This window comes from Euprymna scolopes, chromosome 8 (assembly GCF_053919585.1).
Source record: "Euprymna scolopes isolate OS-2025 chromosome 8, ASM5391958v1, whole genome shotgun sequence".
NCBI lineage: Eukaryota > Metazoa > Mollusca > Cephalopoda > Sepiida > Sepiolidae > Euprymna > Euprymna scolopes.
Genome location: NC_136489.1, coordinates 97,082,541 through 97,106,374, shown reverse-complemented (window position 1 = coordinate 97,106,374; position 23,834 = coordinate 97,082,541). Strand labels below are relative to the sequence as shown.

General features: G+C 29.2%; 1 pseudogene; it reads left to right on the top strand.

The window, feature by feature from the left end:
• Window positions 1-4,342: 4,342 nt before the first annotated feature.
• Window positions 4,343-4,459, top strand: LOC145284133 (5S ribosomal RNA; annotated as a pseudogene).
• The last annotated feature ends 19,375 nt before the right edge of the window (window positions 4,460-23,834 follow it).

Here is a 23,834-nt window from a genome sequence, read left to right as displayed (position 1 = left end):
CATATGTAGTACTCCAGTGTAAATAAAACCAATCATATGTAGTACTCCAGTGTAAATAAAAACCAATCGTATGCAGTACTCCAGTGTAAATAAAAACCAATCATATGTAGTACTCCAGTGTAAATAAAAAAACAATCATATGTAGTACTCCAGTGTAAATAAAAACAATCATATGTAGTACTCCAGTGTAAATAAAAACCAATCATATGTAGTACTCCAGTGTAAATAAAAACCAATCATGTGTAGTACTCTAGTGTAAATAAAAACCAATCATATTTGTGCACGTCGTCGTCGTTCATGTGATTAAGTCACAAATTACAATTGGAAAATGTTTGGCAAAATCGTTTTAGAACGTATTATTTGGATTCATCAGACTACTGCTCTTATCTTGAGTGTAATTTTCACAACGTTTCGGTCGCTGTAACCTCCGTATATTACTGCATATCTATATCTGGATCTTGTTGAACTCGGGAATTTGGACGGAATTTCGAGCGGAACCCTTTATTTACTTCACGGGGGTGGGTGGGGGAGGGTTAACATGCTCTTGTTCCGTCAACCATGACTGGATAGAGGTCCTAAGTAATTAGCAATTGTATTTTTCGGTCGCCCATACTGAGGATTGAATCTTTAACCCTCAGGAGAATGTCACTTTTTACAATTGATTTTTCCAAGTACTCTAATCACTGCGCCACGGGTCCTTGTAGACAAGTCTAGTGCCAATCTTAGGAGTCTTTAAGTTATTTTTATTTCTAGTTGTAAATATAATTATTTATTATTACTATATATTACTGTATATCTATCTATCTATCTATCTATCTATCTATCTATCTATCTATTAATGTTTTTACTTATTACTTATAATCATTTTTTTTACACATAACAAGAAAAGATAATGTAGACTAGCACGCCAGTGAAGAGAACGTTTATATTGGCTTCTAATCGCAGATATAATTGAACTTTTAAATTCAAATCTAACAATCATATTTTGTCAAATGCTTGATTATGAATTTATTGAAGAAGTTTTTGATTACACCTCGTATTTTAAAGCAAACGGGCGTTTCATTTATTGCTCGTTTCTGGCTTGGTAAATACAGTTTATAGTCTGAAGAGACTTTCTGTTCACCCGGAGGCCAAAAACTTCGAGTATCCATTACGTAATACGATTCGGAATTGACCATGTTTTAGTGCGAGAAGCGCGTTCGTGTTGCTTGTGCTCGCTTACAAGGCTTTCAATTTATCTTTGGTGTAACGTTACCGGTTTCGCCAACGACCCGTTCATCGTTTAAGTCTCTTGGGTGAATGGAACGTATTGTCTTTGTTCCGCTTCGGTTCGTCGTTAACACACGCACGCGCGTATCGAATTTTATTATTATGCAGTTATTCTGTTCTTTCTTCTTTTCTTGTTGGTTATCGATTAATGGAACTGACACCGACGAACCAAAAAGTGAGTAAAGTCGTGGATCAAGTGGCACTTGCAAGGTTTAGATTTCCGATTCTCTTTTCGTGTTTATTAACGATTGCTCTGTTGTCATCAATGTTTCATACTCTCGTCAATTAGACACAATGAACTTTCTTCCGGCAAAGAACGACTTCACTTACGGTAGACCCGACTACATAGATAAGGAGAGTCTTAAGATGCGCCCATTCGATCTAACCGTTTGCCGATGTAAATTTTACACGTGTCACACAAACGGACGGAACAACCGACATACAATAATGATAGAAATACATAAATGCATCGGAAAATTGCAATTTCTAAAAAAAAAAAAAAAAAAACTTTAATCATTTAATCTATAAAATTAGGTTGGTCGCATGTTAGACCTAAATAGCATTTTAACTAACAAATCAAAATGTCATTCTGATTAGCCATATTTCAGCATGTTCTACCATGTTATTTGTTATGCACTAACACATCTTTGCTAGAGATGATTAAAAATACTTAATGGTAGTCACGTAGACTTTCAGAAACATAAAATATTAAGTAAAAATTTTTATTAATGCACTTGTCACTCATATATATATATATATATATATATATATATATATATATATATATATATATATATATATATATATATATATATAAATTTCAATAAGTTTATCAAGGTAATCAAAATGGTAAACTTAAAATATATTATAAATATTAAAGAGTTAATATTTACAAGTAAAGTAATCTCAACCTGATGTAAAAGCTTAATAAAACCGAAAAGGAAATAGAACTTATAATATGAACAAATGATTAATAAAACATGTTAAAAAAACATCTTGAAAAAGAGCTAAAAACATATTTAATATTAAAAAGGAAGCACAAGATAAGTGAATAGTCCTTAATCCGCGGAGTTTCGAAGAAATACTCTCTTTCTCATCAGGGGGCAGGAATTAGCAAAATGCGGGATCGGATTTTGCATGTAAAAATATTTAATGAAACCACAAGTAAGTCACAGATCTTACTTGGTTAAAAAAAGGGTGAGGTAAGGGGAATAGGAGGTAAAAGAAAAAAATGATAAAAAGATTTCACATGAATGGATAGTCCGGTGAAGGGTAAAAAATCGAAAAATGATAAAATCATTTTGCTAATTCCTGCCCTCTGATGAGAAGGAGAGTATTTCTTCGAAACTCCGCGGATTAAGGACTATCCATTTATCTTGTGCTTCCTTTTTAATATTAAATATGTTTTTAGCTCTTTTTCAAGATGTTTTTTTAACATGTTTAATCATATATATATATATATATATATATATATATATATATATATATATATATATCCGATCTTGGCAACATGTGTTATTTTCTTAGTGTATTTGGGACAATAATGTGTTTCTTCTTTAATGCTAATGTCTGTTGTTCATTTCTTTGTGTGTTATGATCTGTACCTCATTACATACTGCTTCTCTGATCTATTTCACATTCGTCTTTGATAAACTGTTACCGGAGTAAATAAATATATACTTATATAAATTCAACTGTTTCCTCGTTATTGTCGTATTTTTCTTCCAACATCTGCACGTGTTATGAATGATAGCAAAAGACATAAAATGGCGACATCGTGGTCGAGAAACATACATACAAACACGTGTTCGCTTAACATGTAAACGATAGTATATTGAATATTTGCCACTTCTTTGATGATGAGAAGATAAGAAAATGAAATAAAATAAATAAAGTATACACATTATATCTATCCACAACCTTGGTAACACATTGTCTTTCTTATTATATTAAGGGTATTAATATAGAGTTTTCTTAGTAGATTATGGTTTTACTCCTTTGTGTATCATATTAAGTACGTCTGTTTACGTTGGCCATTGACACATGATTTTGTGAAGAAGAAATGTATCGACATGTAAATCAAACTCTCTTCATTATTGCACGTTATTTCCATCGACAGCAACGGTTTATACACGATGACACAACACACTAGATGGCAAATGCTTGTCCGAGAAAGATATACTTGAACACCTAGTCGTTATAAATATAATAAACTAGAATATAAAACATTCTTTAGCTTAACAAATCTTTGAACTAAATGAATATAGTGTCTGAATAACTTTTTTTTACATAAACATAAAATCAAATTCATTAAAAGGAATTTGTCGTTCGATTTTAAACCAAACGTATGAATCAATCTTATCAGTCTGACACTAGGTTAAAACAGACGAAAAACACTGATTAGTAACATCCAAACACAACTTCATTTTTTTATTTGCATGGGTCTTACTGCAGACGGTCGCTTCACGGTACTGGTCGCCTAATGTATAGCCACAAAACTTATCTTTTAGTGCTATCGGATCAGGCTGCCTGAAGATATCAACGTTCTGACTTAAACTGCACTAAACATTAATGATATTGAATTTCCTTTCTCTTTGAAACATCTCATCTTGTTCAAAAACAAAAATTCTTCTATAAAATCAAAACAAATAAATACTACGAATAAATATTTAAAGATAAAAAAAACTTTGAATCACAAGACCTTTTACCAAAATGACCAAATTTGGCATTAAATAATCCGAAAACGGTTGATATGCCATGAAACAAAACGATCAAACCAAACACCATAAATAAATATTTGAAGATGTAAAACAAACAAAAATTTTAATATAAAACTTTTTTCCAAAATGACCCGATTTGGTATTAAATAACTTGAAAAGTTATGATATACAATACAACAAAAATTACCGAATCAAACAACCAAAAGCAAACTTATCATGCACATAGTACTAGTTTGCACCATTTGCGGTAATATATAGTAACATAATTTTCTTTCTTCGATTTTTACATAAAGATCCATGTATTATCGATGCTGGTAACAGTCTACCAAAAATGCTTCAGCTGGTATAGACGAAAGTACGGCACAATCACGTTGACACACCGGTTCTCGCCAGATCACCGAAGTTAAGCAACGTTGAACCTGGCCAGTACCAGATGGGTGACCATTTTGGAAGGCTAGGCGCTGTATGTACCTTCTGGGAAGGTTGGGCGTGGGGCCAGCACCCTCACCCTGTAAAAAGAACTCCTCGCATCTACAAAGTTGTAGATGACCTATGCCCCTCCAGGGGCTCAAGACTATGGATGGTATAGACGAAAAACAGACACTTTTAATAACACGTGAACTACTAAGTTACACAACCGGTACATATCCCAAAAATAAAGAAATACATTATTTTTATATATTTATTTATAAAACTGTTTACTATATGTTTCCTCATGGAATTGGGCAGATAATACGAACACTGTAATTTAAACTGAACTTAATATAGCTTAATCATAGTTTTCTTTTTCGTCTGTTGTTTTTGTAACTCATTGCAACCACAACTAACGCAAGGGAGCATATCATCTTATAATCTCAACTATGAAATCCAAATAACTGATCGTTTAAACGGGCAACAAATGAGCGCTAAGATGTCATTTACACACACTCCCACCTAACCTAAATGTGCTGTTATTTTTATAACAGTAATCTATGACGTTTTATAAAACGAAATTTCATTGCTGTTATTACTCGTTACTATTGCTTATCATTATTTCTTTTGTTATTACTTGTGTGGGTAAGTTCTGCCATGTATAGAAACTTACTGCTAGTAGAAAAAAAAACTCATTTCAGTGCTATTATTGCTTGTACAAAAAGTTACTGATTGCATAAAAGCAATTTTTTCTTATCTGTAGGTATTTAATTATAATAATAATATATATACATATGTATATATATATGTGTGTGTGTGTGTGTGTGCGCGCATCTATATGTGTATATATAAATATGTATATATCTATACATATATGTATATATCTAAATATACATATCTATTTATCTATATATATGTATATACTTATATCTGTATATATATGTGTATATATCTATATCTGATATATGTGTGTGTATATATATATATATATATGTATAAATATATATATATATATATCTAGATATGTGTATATATATAGAGAGAGAGAGAGAAAGAGAGAGAGAGAGAGAGTTGCACATATGCAAAAGGGAGGGAGGGAAGGAGGGAGGAAGAGAGATAAAAGAAAGCGGACGAGAGAGAAAACAAGGAATAATAATAGGCGCAAGGTTAACTGATATGGAAAGTTGAATTTGAGCAGGCCATTTTGTGCATTTTTGTTTGTTATTTTATTGTTTAATGTCACACCGAATTACAAGATCGATGACGAAGCGGACAAGCACAGTATAAGGAGGGTGAACCAGACAATAAATGGGAGTGTTGATAATAATAATAATTATAATAATAACGACGTTGGTGGCGATGATGATGATGATAATAATAATAATTCTATTTCATTCTCTCTGGAAAGGGATGGGATTCATTTCTAGAGGATTTCCCTTAATCCCGGCTTCAAACCAGGAGCTTCAAAGATCAAGGGTTTTCCTAAGGATGTTGGTGGTACCTATAATTGCAGATGTTTGAAGGCCGCCTAAAACATCGGAGATTTGTAGTTTTTTTCAATTGTCCTTCCAGACGACTTGACACTACTCCTAGTGTACCAACTACGACCGGGATTATTTGTGTTTTAACCTCGTGTATACGCCTTATCTCCAAGGCCAATGGAGCATAATTGCTCCACTTCTCTTTCTCCATTCTCCTTCTCTCTCACATTCCTGTCCCAGGGTACTGAGAAGTCTACAATCTGCCAGTGTTTTGAAACCTTGTCAATGACGACCAAATCCGGATGATTATGTTCCAATTGCTTGGTTGTCATGACACTTTTGTCCCACCATACCTATACCTTGCCATCCTCACATGTTCTCACTTCATCAGGCACCTCCTCAAACCATTTTGCAGCACACTTCACCCCAACCCTCTTACACACCTCCCAATATATCCAGAGTCCCATGCGATCATATCTTTTGCGGTACTTTCTGGGCCAGTCCACTACACCCTGCTGCAAGATGCGCAATTGACTCTGAAGTCTTACCATAAATCCGGCATTCTGCAGGAACTTCCTCTCCTAGAACCACTTTTTTTTAACAATCGTGTTCCTAATGCCTGCTTTTGTGCTGCACAAACAAAAGCTTCAGTACTCTTAGCCAGATACCCAGCTGTAAGCCATTGCCATGATCTTTCATCAGCCACTTCTGCTATATCCTGGAAGAACCTTCCATGCATTTTCTTCCTAGCCAGTTCCTCTGCCCTTTCTCTATCCATACTTTTCACATAATCAGCCTTGGTCTCATATACCTCCACTTCATTGGCCACAACCTTAAGCATCACCTCCTCACTTCTAACCACATGCTCCTTCAACGACATCTTGATTTTAACACAATCTTTTACACTTTTCAATCCTCTCCCACCATCTTTCCTCTTTTGATACATACTTGCTACGCTACTTCGAATGTGAAATATACCAAATATTGCTAAAACTTTTCTTATTTTGATATTCATGGCATGCAAATCCTTGTCAGATCATTCTAAAATTCCCACTCTGTATCTCAAAACACTGACTGCCCATGCATTTACTGCTTTCATTAGGTTTCCTCCATACAGTTTCCACTTTGCAATTAATTTTACTTTTCTAAGGTACTCTTTCCTGACTTTCTCCTTCATTTCTCTGTTTATGATGCCTACACCCTCCAGCACTCCCAAATACTTATATCCTGTACCTTCTATTCCTTTCATGATTTCTCCATTTGGCAGCACTATTCCATTCGAATGAACCTTTACTCCTCTTTTCATCACCAGCACCGCATATTTACTAATCCCAAACTCCATCCCAATGTCTTCTGAGTATGTCCCCACAAGTTCTACCAGTCTCTCCATTTCCTTTTCATTTCTACCGAATATTTTCAAATTATCCATAAACAGTAGATGGTTGAGGCGTCTGTCACCAGATTCAAAGATATACCCCAGTTTTTCTCTCTTCAAGAGGATGCTCAGTGGCATCATTATCATTACAAAAAGAAGTGGCGATAATGAATCTCCTTGAAATATCCCACGTTTAATGCCAACCTGCCCCATCTCCTCTCTGTTTGCTGTCAGCACCGTTTTCCATTGAACCATACTTGTCTCCAAAAGCCCTACCATTCTCAGCAAACTTCATCATCAATAGTGTTTCACGTATCCATGAATGAGGAACCATGTCATAAGCCTTTCTGTAATCGATCCATGCAACGCTCAGATTCCTCTTCTTCTTCTTCGCATCCTGCATTATTGCTTTATCAATTAGTAGTTGCTCTTTAGCCTTTCCGGCACCCCTTTTGTTCGTCCGGAAAAACACCATTACTCTCTAGATGTTCATAAATTTTCTCCGCAAATATTTCAGTCAACAGTTTCCACATCAATGGCAGATATGTAATTGGTCTATAATTATTGGCATCTGTTCCTTTTGCAGGATCTTTCCTAATCAGTGTTGTTCTTTCCTCTACAAGCCAATCAGGGACATCTCCCGACTCAACAACCCTTTTCAGGACAGCAGCTATGGGTGGATAAATGCATGAAAACTGTTTAAACCAGAAGCCCATTACTCTATCTGGACCAGGTGCCTTTCAGTTTGTCATCCTTCGTATGTCAGCCTTAATGTCATCGATGGTTATCTCAACGTTCTTAATGTGATGCATTTCTGATAGCCTTTCTCTGACCTCTCCCACCCAGCTAGCCTTTTCATTATATCGCTCTTCGACAGACTAAATCCCACTCTAGAACTTCCTTGTATCTTTTGCATTTGGAGTGTTGTTATTTCCGCTTGTTTACTACCATTTAATTCTTTATACAGCTGAGACTGATTGTTCCGGAAAAGGTTGTTCTACCGAAACGCAACACTTTTTCCAACAAAGTTCCTAATTTTCATACCACCAGTGTGGACCTTCTCTTTCAACATTGTTAGAACGTTCATCGTTCCTTTTTCCAGCAATCTATACCTCCTTTCAAGCTCGTCCTTGGCTTTCTGTCCTAGTTTAACTTATTTTCTTATTTCTTCGATTCCACCAATGTCTTTCTGCCACCGTTTAATACTTTCTTCAACCGCCTCTGCCAGTGTGGCCTTCTATCCTTCATTTCTCCCTTTTTTCTCTGTAATTAGCCAAGACGATTCGCAATAACGTATGACGCTGCATACAGAAGCCTGTTAAGTTCCGTAATCGATATGTTCTTTCTTATGATGTTGTGAATTACTCCTTGAATTATTTTTACCTCGTTTTTCACCTTCCGCCTATCACTACTCTTCATACTTGGAATCATTATGATATCCTCTCTAAGAAGAACCTCTCTTAACTTCTTAAGTACTTCTTTTTCTACAGAAGTCAAAGTTCGAACTTCATCACCACTTCTCCATACATATGCTCCTTTCACTGGCTCCAATGTCTCAGAGTCAATGATCTCATCTGCCTTAGATCTTTCAAACTCTTTCTCATTACTTCCCCTAAGCATAGGATTCCATGCCTCCTCAGTTGTCCGCCTCCCATCATCGCTTACATTTCCCTTCTGCACTTCCACTCTCAGTTCTTTCATCAGAGCTAGTTTCATCAATTTGACTTTCGTTTCATTGATCATTATATGATGATCTACAAATAATAATAATAATAATAATAATAATAATAATAATAATAATAATAATAATAATAATAATAATAATAATTGGAACGGGAAGTTTTTAGCTTTCGGATCTTTTAATTGGTAGTGCGTCTGTGTGAAGGATTTCCGTAGGAAAACGCAGGCTCTTAATTAATATGGAACTCTCAATCACACTTCTTCGGAAACGACGTATTGGCGATGCATATCTCACCAACCATGAATAATGAGTTCGATCTTCAATGTGGAACCTAGTAGATTGCCCCATTTTGTCTGTTTTACGACATATCAGCAGTTTAAATTTATATATGTATGCATATCACTTTAATGTTAAAACAATAAATAATATAAACGATTCATTGAAATTGATTAGTAGAACTCGGTTCGTTGATTTCATGTCAACGTTGGAACCGATGTATATATTATGCATCTATATATGGCATAATCACGTTGACGCCCCGGTTTCCATCAGATCAGCGAAGTTAAGCAACGTTGAGCTTGGCCATTACTAAAATAGGTGATCAATTTGGGAATTCCAGGCACTGTATGTAGAAGGACGTCGACACCTTCATGCAAGAGTTGCAAAAACCTAACATCATCATTTTCCCTAACGGGGATATACATGCGACTGAGAACCGCGTGTGAATTTAACATTTACATGGAACTTCCTCCTCCGGAGATAGCCGGTTAAACCCGAATAGGGCTAGTGTCGTTTCATTCACACAAACACACACACACACACACACACACACACACACACACACACACACACACACACACACACACACACACACACACACACATATATATGACTTTTAGAACGTGAGATATTGTCTATAATAAATTATACAGCCAAACAACGGCGCAACCCACAAGAGCCATGACAGTCAACGATCCGGAAGTCCAAGACTCGACTTTCGCCCTCATTTGGGCTCATCAGTTAGACATATTCGAACTCAGGATTCGAAAGTCGAGCCTCTTGCATGCGAGTCAAGCACTCTGCCAACTGAGCAAACGCCCCGCACACAATAAATTCTATTAACCAACACAGATCAAGCAAACTGCGCCAAAATCTGACTGTTAAATGGACCTACTTCGTCTCGACAAGAGACGCGGTCATCCAACCAGCTAATAACTCCAAGTCGATGTTTCATTGATCATTATATGATGATCTACACATAAGAGCTAAATTGACCGACTTTATTTCAACTGCTCAACGATGAGAAACGAGTTTCTTAAAGAGGCTGATATAATTATTTACTATAATAATTATTAAATACCAACAGACATTAGTGTTTCATCCTTTCGGTAATCATCAGTGCAGGGTGTAACGATTAACACCAGTTGATAGATTCGAACCCGACAACAGAAGCCATCTCTGACTGCATTAGTAAGGACCTAATCCATATATATATATATATATATATATATATATATATATATATATATATATATATATATATATATATATATATATATATATATATATATTCTCAGTTCTTTCCTCTTCTTATTGGGTTTAAACTGACCGCAAAATATTTAATGTCACAGTTATATGAGGCACAGGTTAGCTGACGTCATATTTTTTGTAATAGTCTCTATGCTACGATTGCCCCATTCCCCTCTCTGCTTGTCTCTTTCTCTTCCAACTCATTATAAGACACTAACTATTTTCCAGTTTGTTTAGAACATAAAACATGCAGGTCAGTCTCTAAATGTGAGTGGCATCTAAGTGGTAGAAAATAAAACGAGAAATGATGTTTAGAGAATGGGGTTTCTCCTTTCAAAATAAAGAAAATTTGGAAGAAACTGGGAACAAAACAAAACAAAACAAAAACGAAAGTATACTGTGGGCACATTTTACATTCACTAACTAAATGCCTTTTTTCCTAATTTTACAGCGTTTTGATAGGCTAGAAATATTCTGCAATAATCCAGTATAATTTCACGAACACAAAACAAAAAGCAATTACAATGAAAACATGGCGTCTCCTGTTGCTCTATTCAGTAATAAGCCTTCATTTACAAAATTATGTTCCAAAGAAACTTTAACGTTAATTATATTTCGAAAACAATAAAAATAAACCTCGTCCAAAGAAACATTAACGTTAATAATATTTCGAAAATAATAAAAATAAACCTCGTCAAAACTAACTTCAACGTTAATTATATCTCGAAAATAATAAAAATAAAGCTCGCCTAAGGACTCTTTAACGTTAATTATATTTCGAAAATAATAAAACTAATCCTCGTCCAAAGAAACTAACGTCAATTAAATTTCGAAAATAATAAAATAAACCTCGTCCAAAGGAACTTTAACGTTAATTATATTTCGAAAAGAAAATGAATATAATAAAAATAAACCTCGTCCAAAGAAACTTTAACGTTAATTATATTTCGAAAATAATAAAAATAAACCTCGTCCAAAGAAACTTTAACGTTAATTATATTTCGAAAAGAAAATGAATATAATAAAAATAAACCTCGTCCAAAGAAACTTTAACGTTAATTATATTTCGAAAATAATAAAAATAAACCTCGTCCAAAGAAACTTTAACGTTAATTATATTTCGAAAATAATAAAAATAAACCTCGTCCAAAGAAACTTTAACGTTAATTATATTTCGAAAAGAAAATGAATATAATAAAAATAAACCTCGTCCAAAGAAACATTTACATTAATTATATTTCGAAAATAATAAAAATAAACTTCGTCCAAAGAAACTTTAACCTTAATTATATTTCGAAAATAATAAAAATACACCTCGTCCAAAGAAACTTTAACGTTAATTATATTTCGAAAATAATAAAAATAAACTTCGTCCAAAGAAACTTTAACGTTAATTATATTCCGAAAATAATAAAAATAAACCTCGTCCAAAGACACTTTAACGTTAATTATATTTCGAAAATAATAAAAATAAACTTCGTCCAAAGAAACTTTAACGTTAATTATATTTCGAAAATAATAAAAATAAACCTCGTCCAAAGAAACATTTACATTAATTATATTTCGAAAATAATAAAAATAAACTTCGTCCAAAGAAACTTTAACGTTAATTATATTTCGAAAAAAATAAAAATAAACCTCGTCCAAAGAAACTTTAACGTTAATTATATTCCGAAAATAATAAAAATAAACCTCGTCCAAAGAAACTTTAACGTTAATTATATTTCGAAAATAATAAAAATAAACCTCGTCCAAAGAAACTTTAACGTTAATTATATTTCGAAAATAATAAAAATAAACCTTGTCCAAAGAAACTTTAACGTTAATTATATTTCGAAAATAATAAAAATAAACCTCGTCCAAAGAAACTTTAACGTTAATTATATTTCGAAAATAATAAAAATAAACCTCGTCCAAAGAAACTTTAACGTATATTATATTTCGAAAATAATAAAAATAAACCTCGTCCAAAGAAACTTTAACGTTAATTATATTTCGAAAATAATAAAAATAAACATCGTCCAAAGAAACTTTAACGTTAATTATATTTCGAAAAGAAAATGTATATAAGAAAAATAAACCTCGCCCAAAGAAACTTTAACGTTAATTATATTTCGAAAATAATAAAAATAAACCTCGTCCAAAGAAACTTTAACGTTAATTATATTTCGAAAATAATAAAAATAAACCTCGTCCAAAGAAACTTTAACGTTAATTATATTTCGAAAATAATAAAAATAAACCTCGTCCAAAGAAACTTTAACGTTAATTATATTTCGAAAAGAAAATGAATATAAGAAAAATAAACCTCGCCCAAAGAAACCTTAACGTTAATTATATTTCGAAAATAATAAAAATAAACCTCGTCCAAAGAAACTTTAACGTTAATTATATTTCGAAAAGAAAATGAATATAATAAAAATAAACCTCGTCCAAAGAAACTTTAACGTTAATTATATTTCGAAAATAATAAAAATACACCTCGTCCAAAGAAACTTTAACGTTAATTATATTTCGAAAATAATAAAAATAAACCTCGTCCAAAGAAACTTTAACGTTAATTATATTTCGAAAATAATAAAAATAAACCTCGTCCAAAGAAACTTTAACGTTAATTATATTTCGAAAAGAAAATGAATATAATAAAAATAAACCTCGTCCAAAGAAACTTTAACGTTAATTATATTTCGAAAATAATAAAAATAAACCTCGTCCAAAGAAACATTTACATTAATTATATTTCGAAAATAATAAAAATAAACCTCGTCCAAAGAAACATTTACATTAATTATATTTCGAAAATAATAAAAATAAACTTCGTCCAAAGAAACTTTAACGTTAATTATATTTCGAAAATAATAAAAATAAACCTCGTCCAAAGAAACTTTAACGTTAATTATATTCCGAAAATAATAAAAATAAACCTCGTCCAAAGAAACTTTAACGTTAATTATATTTCGAAAATAATAAACATAAACCTCGTCCAAAGAAACTTTAACGTATATTATATTTCGAAAATAATAAAAATAAACCTCGTCCAAAGATACTTTAACGTTAATTATATTTCGAAAATAATAAAATTAAACCTCGTCCAAAGACACTTTAACGTTAATTATATTTCGAAAATAATAAAAATAAACCTCGTCCAAAGAAACTTTAACGTTAATTATATTTCGAAAATAATAAAAATAAACCTCGTCCAAAGAAACTTTAACGTTAATTATATTTCGAAAATAATAAAGATAAACCTCGTACAAAGAAACTTTAACATTAATTATATTTCGAAAATAATAAAAATAAATCTCGTCCATAGAAAATTTAACGTTAATTATATTTCTAAAAATAAATGAATATAATAAAAATAAATCTCGTCCAAAGAAACTTTAACGTTAATTATATTTCGAAAATAATAAAAATAAACATATTTCAAAGAAACCTTAACGTTAATTATATTTCGAAATTAATAAAAATAAACCTCGTCCAAAGAAACTTTAACGTTAATTATATTTCGAAAATAATAAAAATAAACCTCGTCCAAAGAAACTTTAACGTTAATTATATTTCGAAAAGAAAATGAATATAATAAAAATAAACCTCGTCCAAAGAAACTTTAACATTAATTAGATTTCGAAAATAATAAAAATAAACCTCGTCCAAAGAAACTTTAACGTTAATTATATTTCGAAAATAATAAAAATAAACCTCGTCCAAAGAAACTTTAACGTTAATTATATTTCGAAAATAATAAAAATAAACCTCGTCCAAAGAAACTTTAACGTTAATTATATTTCGAAAATAATAAAAATAAACCTCGTCCAAAGAAACTTTAACGTTAATTATATTTCGAAAATAATAAAAATAAACCTCGTCCAAAGAAACTTTAACGTTAATTATATTTCGAAAAGAAAATGAATATAATAAAAATAAACCTCGTCCAAAGAAACATTTACATTAATTATATTTCGAAAATAATAAAAATAAACTTCGTCCAAAGAAACTTTAACCTTAATTATATTTCGAAAATAATAAAAATAAACCTCGTCCAAAGAAACTTTAACGTTAATTATATTTCGAAAATAATAAAAATAAACTTCGTCCAAAGAAACTTTAACGTTAATTATATTCCGAAAATAATAAAAATAAACCTCGTCCAAAGACACTTTAACGTTAATTATATTTCGAAAATAATAAAAATAAACTTCGTCCAAAGAAACTTTAACGTTAATTATATTTCGAAAATAATAAAAATAAACCTCGTCCAAAGAAACATTTACATTAATTATATTTCGAAAATAATAAAAATAAACTTCGTCCAAAGAAACTTTAACGTTAATTATATTTCGAAAAAAATAAAAATAAACCTCGTCCAAAGAAACTTTAACGTTAATTATATTCCGAAAATAATAAAAATAAACCTCGTCCAAAGAAACTTTAACGTTAATTATATTTCGAAAATAATAAAAATAAACCTCGTCCAAAGAAACTTTAACGTTAATTATATTTCGAAAATAATAAAAATAAACCTTGTCCAAAGAAACTTTAACGTTAATTATATTTCGAAAATAATAAAAATAAACCTCGTCCAAAGAAACTTTAACGTTAATTATATTTCGAAAATAATAAAAATAAACCTCGTCCAAAGAAACTTTAACGTATATTATATTTCGAAAATAATAAAAATAAACCTCGTCCAAAGAAACTTTAACGTTAATTATATTTCGAAAATAATAAAAATAAACATCGTCCAAAGAAACTTTAACGTTAATTATATTTCGAAAAGAAAATGTATATAAGAAAAATAAACCTCGCCCAAAGAAACTTTAACGTTAATTATATTTCGAAAATAATAAAAATAAACCTCGTCCAAAGAAACTTTAACGTTAATTATATTTCGAAAATAATAAAAATAAACCTCGTCCAAAGAAACTTTAACGTTAATTATATTTCGAAAATAATAAAAATAAACCTCGTCCAAAGAAACTTTAACGTTAATTATATTTCGAAAAGAAAATGAATATAAGAAAAATAAACCTCGCCCAAAGAAACCTTAACGTTAATTATATTTCGAAAATAATAAAAATAAACCTCGTCCAAAGAAACTTTAACGTTAATTATATTTCGAAAAGAAAATGAATATAATAAAAATAAACCTCGTCCAAAGAAACTTTAACGTTAATTATATTTCGAAAATAATAAAAATACACCTCGTCCAAAGAAACTTTAACGTTAATTATATTTCGAAAATAATAAAAATAAACCTCGTCCAAAGAAACTTTAACGTTAATTATATTTCGAAAATAATAAAAATAAACCTCGTCCAAAGAAACTTTAACGTTAATTATATTTCGAAAAGAAAATGAATATAATAAAAATAAACCTCGTCCAAAGAAACTTCAACGTTAATTATATTTCGAAAATAATAAAAATAAACCTCGTCCAAAGAAACATTTACATTAATTATATTTCGAAAATAATAAAAATAAACCTCGTCCAAAGAAACATTTACATTAATTATATTTCGAAAATAATAAAAATAAACTTCGTCCAAAGAAACTTTAACGTTAATTATATTTCGAAAATAATAAAAATAAACCTCGTCCAAAGAAACTTTAACGTTAATTATATTCCGAAAATAATAAAAATAAACCTCGTCCAAAGAAACTTTAACGTTAATTATATTTCGAAAATAATAAACATAAACCTCGTCCAAAGAAACTTTAACGTATATTATATTTCGAAAATAATAAAAATAAACCTCGTCCAAAGATACTTTAACGTTAATTATATTTCGAAAATAATAAAATTAAACCTCGTCCAAAGACACTTTAACGTTAATTATATTTCGAAAATAATAAAAATAAACCTCGTCCAAAGAAACTTTAACGTTAATTATATTTCGAAAATAATAAAAATAAACCTCGTCCAAAGAAACTTTAACGTTAATTATATTTCGAAAATAATAAAGATAAACCTCGTACAAAGAAACTTTAACATTAATTATATTTCGAAAATAATAAAAATAAATCTCGTCAATAGAAAATTTAACGTTAATTATATTTCTAAAAATAAATGAATATAATAAAAATAAATCTCGTCCAAAGAAACTTTAACGTTAATTATATTTCGAAAATAATAAAAATAAACATATTTCAAAGAAACCTTAACGTTAATTATATTTCGAAATTAATAAAAATAAACCTCGTCCAAAGAAACTTTAACGTTAATTATATTTCGAAAATAATAAAAATAAACCTCGTCCAAAGAAACTTTAACGTTAATTATATTTCGAAAAGAAAATGAATATAATAAAAATAAACCTCGTCCAAAGAAACTTTAACATTAATTATATTTCGAAAATAATAAAAATAAACCTCGTCCAAAGAAACTTTAACGTTAATTATATTTCGAAAATAATAAAAATAAACCTCGTCCAAAGAAACTTTAACGTTAATTATATTTCGAAAATAATAAAAATAAACCTCGTCCAAAGAAACTTTAACGTTAATTATATTTCGAAAATAATAAAAATAAACCTCGTCCAAAGAAACTTTAACGTTAATTATATTTCGAAAAGAAAATGAAAATAATAAAAATAAACCTCGTCCAAAGAAACATTTACATTAATTATATTTCGAAAATAATTAAAATAAACTTCGTCCAAAGAAACTTTAACGTCAATTATATTTCGAAAATAATAAAAATAAACCTCGTACCAAGAAACTTTAACATTAATTATATTTCGGAAATAATAAAAATAAACCTCGTCCATAGAAAATTTAACGTTAATTATATTTCTAAAAATAAATGAATATAATAAAAATAAATCTCGTCCAAAGAAACTTTAACGTTAATTATATTTCGAAAATAATAAAAATAAACATCTTTCAAAGAAACCTTAACGTTAATTATATTTCGAAATTAATAAAAAATAAACCGCGTCCAAAGAAACTTTAACGTTAAATATATTTCGAAAATAATAAAAAATAAACCTCGTCCAAAGAAACTTTAACGTTAAATATATTTCGAAAATAATAAAAATAAACCTCATCCAAAGAAACTTTAACATTAATTATATTTCGAAAATAATAAAAATAAACCTTGCCCAACGAAACTTTAACGTTAATTATATTTCGAAAAATAAATGGATTTAATAAAAATAAACCTCTTCCAAAGAAACCTTAACGCTAATTATATTTCGAAAATAATAAAAATAGACCTTGTCCAAAGAAACTTTAACGTTAATTATATTTCGAAAATAATAAAAATAAACCTCCTCGAAAGAAATTTTAACGTTAATTATATGTCGAAAATAATAAAAATAAACCGCGTCCAAAGAAACTTTAACGTTAATTATATTTCGAAAATAATAAAAATAAACCTAGCCCAACGAAACTTAAACGTTAATTATATTTCGAAAAATAAATGAATATAATAAAAATAAACCTCTTCCAAAGAAACTTTAACGTTAATTATATTTCGAAAATAATAAAAATAAACCTGCTCGAAAGAAATTTTAACGTTAATTATATTTCGAAAATAATAAAAATAAACCTCGTCCAAAGAAACTTTAACGTTAATTATATTTCGAAAAGAAAATGAATATAATAAAAATAAACCTCGTCCAAAGAAACATTTACATTAATTATATTTCGAAAATAATAAAAATAAACCTCGTCCAAAGAAACATTTACATTAATTATATTTCGAAAATAATTAACATAAACTTCGTCCAAAGAAACTTTAACGTTAATTATATTTCGAAAATAATAAAAATAAACCTTGTCCAAAGAAACTTTAACGTTAATTATATTTCGAAAAGAAAATGAATATAATAAAAATAAACCTCGTCCAAAGAAACATTTACATTAATTATATTTCGAAAATAATAAAAATAAACCTCGTCCAAAGAAACATTTACATTAATTATATTTCGAAAATAATAAAAATAAACTTCGTCCAAAGAAACTTTAACGTTAATTATATTTCGAAAATAATAAAAATAAACCTCGTCCAAAGAAACTTTAACGTTAATTATATTTCGAAAATAATAAAAATAAACTTCGTCCAAAGAAACTTTAACGTTAATTATATTCCGAAAATAATAAAAATAAACCTCGTCCAAAGAAACTTTAACGTTAATTATATTTCGAAAATAATAAACATAAACCTCGTCCAAAGAAACTTTAACGTTAATTATATTTCGAAAATAATAAAAATAAACCTCGTCCAAAGAAACTTTAACGTATATTATATTTCGAAAATAATAAAAATAAACCTCGTCCAAAGAAACTTTAACGTTAATTATATTTTGAAAATAATAAAAATAAACCTCGTCCAAAGAAACTTTAACGTTAATTATACTTCGAAAATAATAAAAATAAACCTCGTCCAAAGAAACCTTAACGTTAATTATATTTCGAAAATAATAAAAAATAAACCTCGTCCAAAGAAACTTTAACGTTTATTATATTTCGAAAATAATAAAAATAAACCTCGTCCAAAGAAACTTTAACCTTAATTATATTTCGAAAATAATAAAGATAAACCTCGTCCAAAGAAACTTTAACATTAATTATATTTCGACAATAATAAAAATAAACCTCGTCCAAAGAAACTTTAACGTTAATTATATTTCAAAAATAATAAAATAAACCTCGTCCAAAGAAACTTTAACGTTAATTATATTTCGAAAATAATAAAAATACATCTCGTCCATAGAAAATTTAACGTTAATTATATTTCTAAAAATAAATGAATATAATAAAAATAAATCTCGTCCAAAGAAACTTTAACGTTAATTATATTTCGAAAATAATAAAAATAAACCTCGTCCAAAGAAACTTTAACGTTAATTATATTTCGAAAATAATAAAAATAAACCTCGTCCAAAGAAACTTTAACATTAATTATATTTCGAAAATAATACAAATAAACCTCGCCCAAAGAAACTTTAACGTTAATTATATTTCGAAAATAATAAAAATAAACCTTGTCCAAAGAAACTTTAACATTAATTATATTTCGAAAATAATAAAAATAAACCTCGTCCAAAGAAACTTTAACGTTAATTATATTTCGACAATAATAAAAATAAACCTCGTACCAAGAAACTTTAACATTAATTATATTTCGGAAATAATAAAAATAAATCTCGTCCATAGAAAATTTAACGTTAATTATATTTCTAAAAATAAATGAATATAATAAAAATAAATCTCGTCCAAAGAAACTGTAACGTTAATTATATTTCGAAAATAATAAAAATAAACATCTTTCAAAGAAACCTTAACGTTAATTATATTTCGAAATTAATAAAAAATAAACCGCGTCCAAAGAAACTTTAACGTTAATTATATTTCGAAAATAATAAAATAAACCTCGTCCAAAGAAACTTTAACGTTAAATATATTTCGAAAATAATAAAAATAAACCTCATCCAAAGAAACTTTAACATTAATTATATTTCGAAAATAATAAAAATAAACCTTGCCCAACGAAACTTACACGTTAATTATATTTCGAAAAATAAATGGATTTAATAAAAATAAACCTCTTCCAAAGAAATCTTAACGTTAATTATATTTCGAAAATAATAAAAATAGACCTTGTCCAAAGAAACTTCAACGTTAATTATATTTCGAAAATAATAAAAATAAACCTCCTCGAAAGAAATTTTAACGTTAATTATATTTCGAAAATAAAAAATAAACCTCGTCCAAAGAAACTTTAACGTTAAATATATTTCGAAAATAATAAAAATAGACCTTGTCCAAAGAAACTTTAACGTTAATTATATTTCGAAAATAATAAAAATAAACCTGCTCGAAAGAAACTTTAACGTTAATTATATTTCGAAAATAAAAAATAAACCTCGTCCAAAGAAACTTTAACGTTAAATATATTTCGAAAATAATAAAAATAAACCTCATCCAAAGAAACTTTAACATTAATTATATTCCGAAAATAATAAAAATAAACCTTGCCCAACGAAACTTAAACGTTAATTATATTTCGAAAAATAAATGGATTTAATAAAAATAAACCTCTTCCAAAGAAACCTTAACGTTAATTATATTTCGAAAATAATAAAAATAGACCTTGTCCAAAGAAACTTTTACGTTAATTATATTTCGAAAATAATAAAAATAAACCTCCTCGAAAGAAATTTTAACGTTAATTATATTTCGAAAATAATAAAAATAAACCGCGTCCAAAGAAACTTTAACGTTAATTATATTTCGAAAATAATAAAAATAAACCTAGCCCAACGAAACTTAAACGTTAATTATATTTCGAAAAATAAATGAATATAATAAAAATAAACCTCTTCCAAAGAAACTTTAACGTTAATTATATTTCGAAAATAATAAAAATAAACCTCCTCGAAAGAAATTTTAACGTTAATTATATTTCGAAAATAATAAAAATAAACCGCGTCCAAAGAAACTTTAACGTTAATTATATTTTGAAAATAGTAAAATAAACCTCGTCCAAAGAAACTTTAACGTTAATTATATTTCGAAAATAATAAAAATAAACCGCGTCCAAAGAAACTTTAACGTTAATTATATTTCGAAAATAATAAAAATAAACCTCGTCCAAAGAAACTTAAACGTTAATTATATTTCGAAAATAATAAAAATAAACCTCGCCCAAACAAACTTTAACATTGATTATATTTCGAAAATAATAAAAATAAACCTTGTCCAAAGAAACTTTTACGTTAATTATATTTCGAAAATAATAAAAATAAACCTCGTCGGAAGAAAATTTAACATTAATTATATTTCGAAAATAATAAAAATAAACCTCGTCCAAAGAAACTTTGTCGTTAATTATATTTCGAAAATAATAAAAATAAACCTCGTCCAAAGAAACTTTGTCGTTAATTATATTTCGAAAATAATAAAAATAAACCTCATCCAAAGAAACTTTAACGTTAATTATATTTCGAAAAGCAAATGAATATAATAAAAATAAACCTCGCCCAAAGAAAATTGTTGGATGTTCTTTTTAACGAAAACTCCCCAAACGTTTGTTATTTATCTAAATAGAGCGAATGTTGCTTGAGTTCCCTCCTCTCCTTATTGATAGACGGTATTAACTGTAGTTCTTCAGCGAGTTAAGATCTCACGACTGTTAACTATTCTGCACCTTGATCATTTACTATGTTGTTTCCTATTCATTTGCCTCTGAATCGGGAAGAGTTCGACACAATGTCAGATTTTAGTGTGGGGGAATTCATCTTCTTTCGAAAATAAAAATTGATCCAATCTGAGAGAAAAATTAAAAATTGTCGCAAAAAGATGAATTTCTCCTTCACTGATTAAAGAACTAGTTCCTTCAATTTTAAATGGTTGTAATTGATGCTTAATTTGAAGCACGTGAGACAAACCCTTGATTGTGATTGGAGCAAACAGTAGCGGGTAAAGGTTGGCAGTGGAGGCCATAAAATTGCTGGAGGTTAAATATTATCAACGTAAATAGATGGTACGTTACTCCATTACGTTCACACCTTCGAAGGAGTTTTTTTTTAAATTTGGACTTGTATACAATTGCTTTCTTTATTGCAATTTTTCTTAAGAGAAATTAGAACTTCTGCGCTCATAAAGGACAATCTACAGGATTGGAAACAAATAATAATTGCCTCAATCTAGAAGGATTTCTTCTTCACTGACCATGGATAGAACAGATGCAGATATAAATAAAATAAAACGGCAGAAAATAGGAAAATTAGGATTCTTGTACTCACAATTGGTCTCCACTCGATGGAAAAATAATCACAGTTACCTTATTCTAGAAGGATTTCTACCCCGATTTCCGCGAATATTCTTGGGTCACATTTACTGCCTTTATTTTTGATGCAGTGGGGTTTTATTTTTAGGAATAAAAACTACCTAAAACGAAAGATATATGTACCCACACTTAAACCACAGAAAAATCTATGTTGCTTGATTTAAAAGAATAAATATTTATCCAACTAATCCTATTGTAACCACCTAATTATTTATACTGAAATGGATTCTTTTATAAGGTTTTCAATTATTACTTTTTTTTTTTATTAAAGTAGATCATTATTTCATATTTTCCTATATCAACGCCAAAACATCGATAAATCCTATTTTAATCAGCTAAATTACTTGTAGTGAAATAGATTATTGCCTGCTTTTTTTCAAAATTAATACTAACATTTTTTATTGCATTATTTTATATTTCACAGTGCAACGCCAAGACACGGGTCAGGCTAGTGTATATTATACATTAGTTATTCACAAACACTTGTTTAGTCGTTCTACGTTACATAAGTGCGGCTAGTGAGATTCGAAATCAGGATTCCAGTAACTGACTCAGGGGCTCTAACTATCGAGCCAAGAATTTCCTAGAAGTTGTTGTTACTGTAGTAGTAGTAGTAGTAGTAGAGAGAGAGAGAGAGAGAGAGAGAGAGAGAGAGAGAGAGAGAGAGAGAGAGAGAGAGAGAGAGAGAGAGAGACTGACGTTACTTGGCCTTTTGGTCAAGATCAAAGTGTAGTATCTGTTCTTCAGACGCTGCACTTCATTTTCTTGTTCTCTTTCGGTGGAGGAGAAATCCTTCACGACTGAGACAATTTTTATTTTTGTACCTTTTCTCCACGTTAAAAAACGACCCTGGTGTCTAACTCTGTCCCGTGGGGAGGCATTGTAAATAGGTACTATATAGAAAGTGAAATTAATGCATAAATCAAAACTAACGTTCAAAGCTGAGGTTACACCAAATCTATTAGAGCCCCTCTCCTACTTGTAAGAAGTAAGATTAATTACACTTGCCCCCTTTTCTTTGTTTCTTTTGACTTCGTTTCTCTTTTATTTTATTTTTTTATTTTTTTTTTTTTTTTGCTTTGCAACCGACATTTTGCTTGACGTCAAATATTTATGTGTCATCTATCACAATTTGATACGACCATATTGTTTACAATGAATGATGATCGTCTGTCTTGGATAACAATTCTCTTAATCTCTTTTTGGCTTTCTCTGTAAAGTTTGGGATTTTATGAGGCTTTGCTCAGAACTTTATAATAACTAGTGATACTTAACTCGTATATAGAACAGGTGCACACAATGGAGACTGTTGTTTACCATGTGTAAAATTTATTTCAGTTTTCAACATATAAAATATTCTGTCGTTCATGACACACTGCTATAGAATACCATATATGTATAGCGACTCCTGTTACATGTCTGTATAAATAAATATGAATAAAAATAGCTCTATTTACTATTGAGCACTATTTTAGAAACCCGGTGGAACTTCTTTGAATTTTTATCCTTCAAGTACATACTTAACCTTGATTATATATATATATATATATATATATATATATATATATATA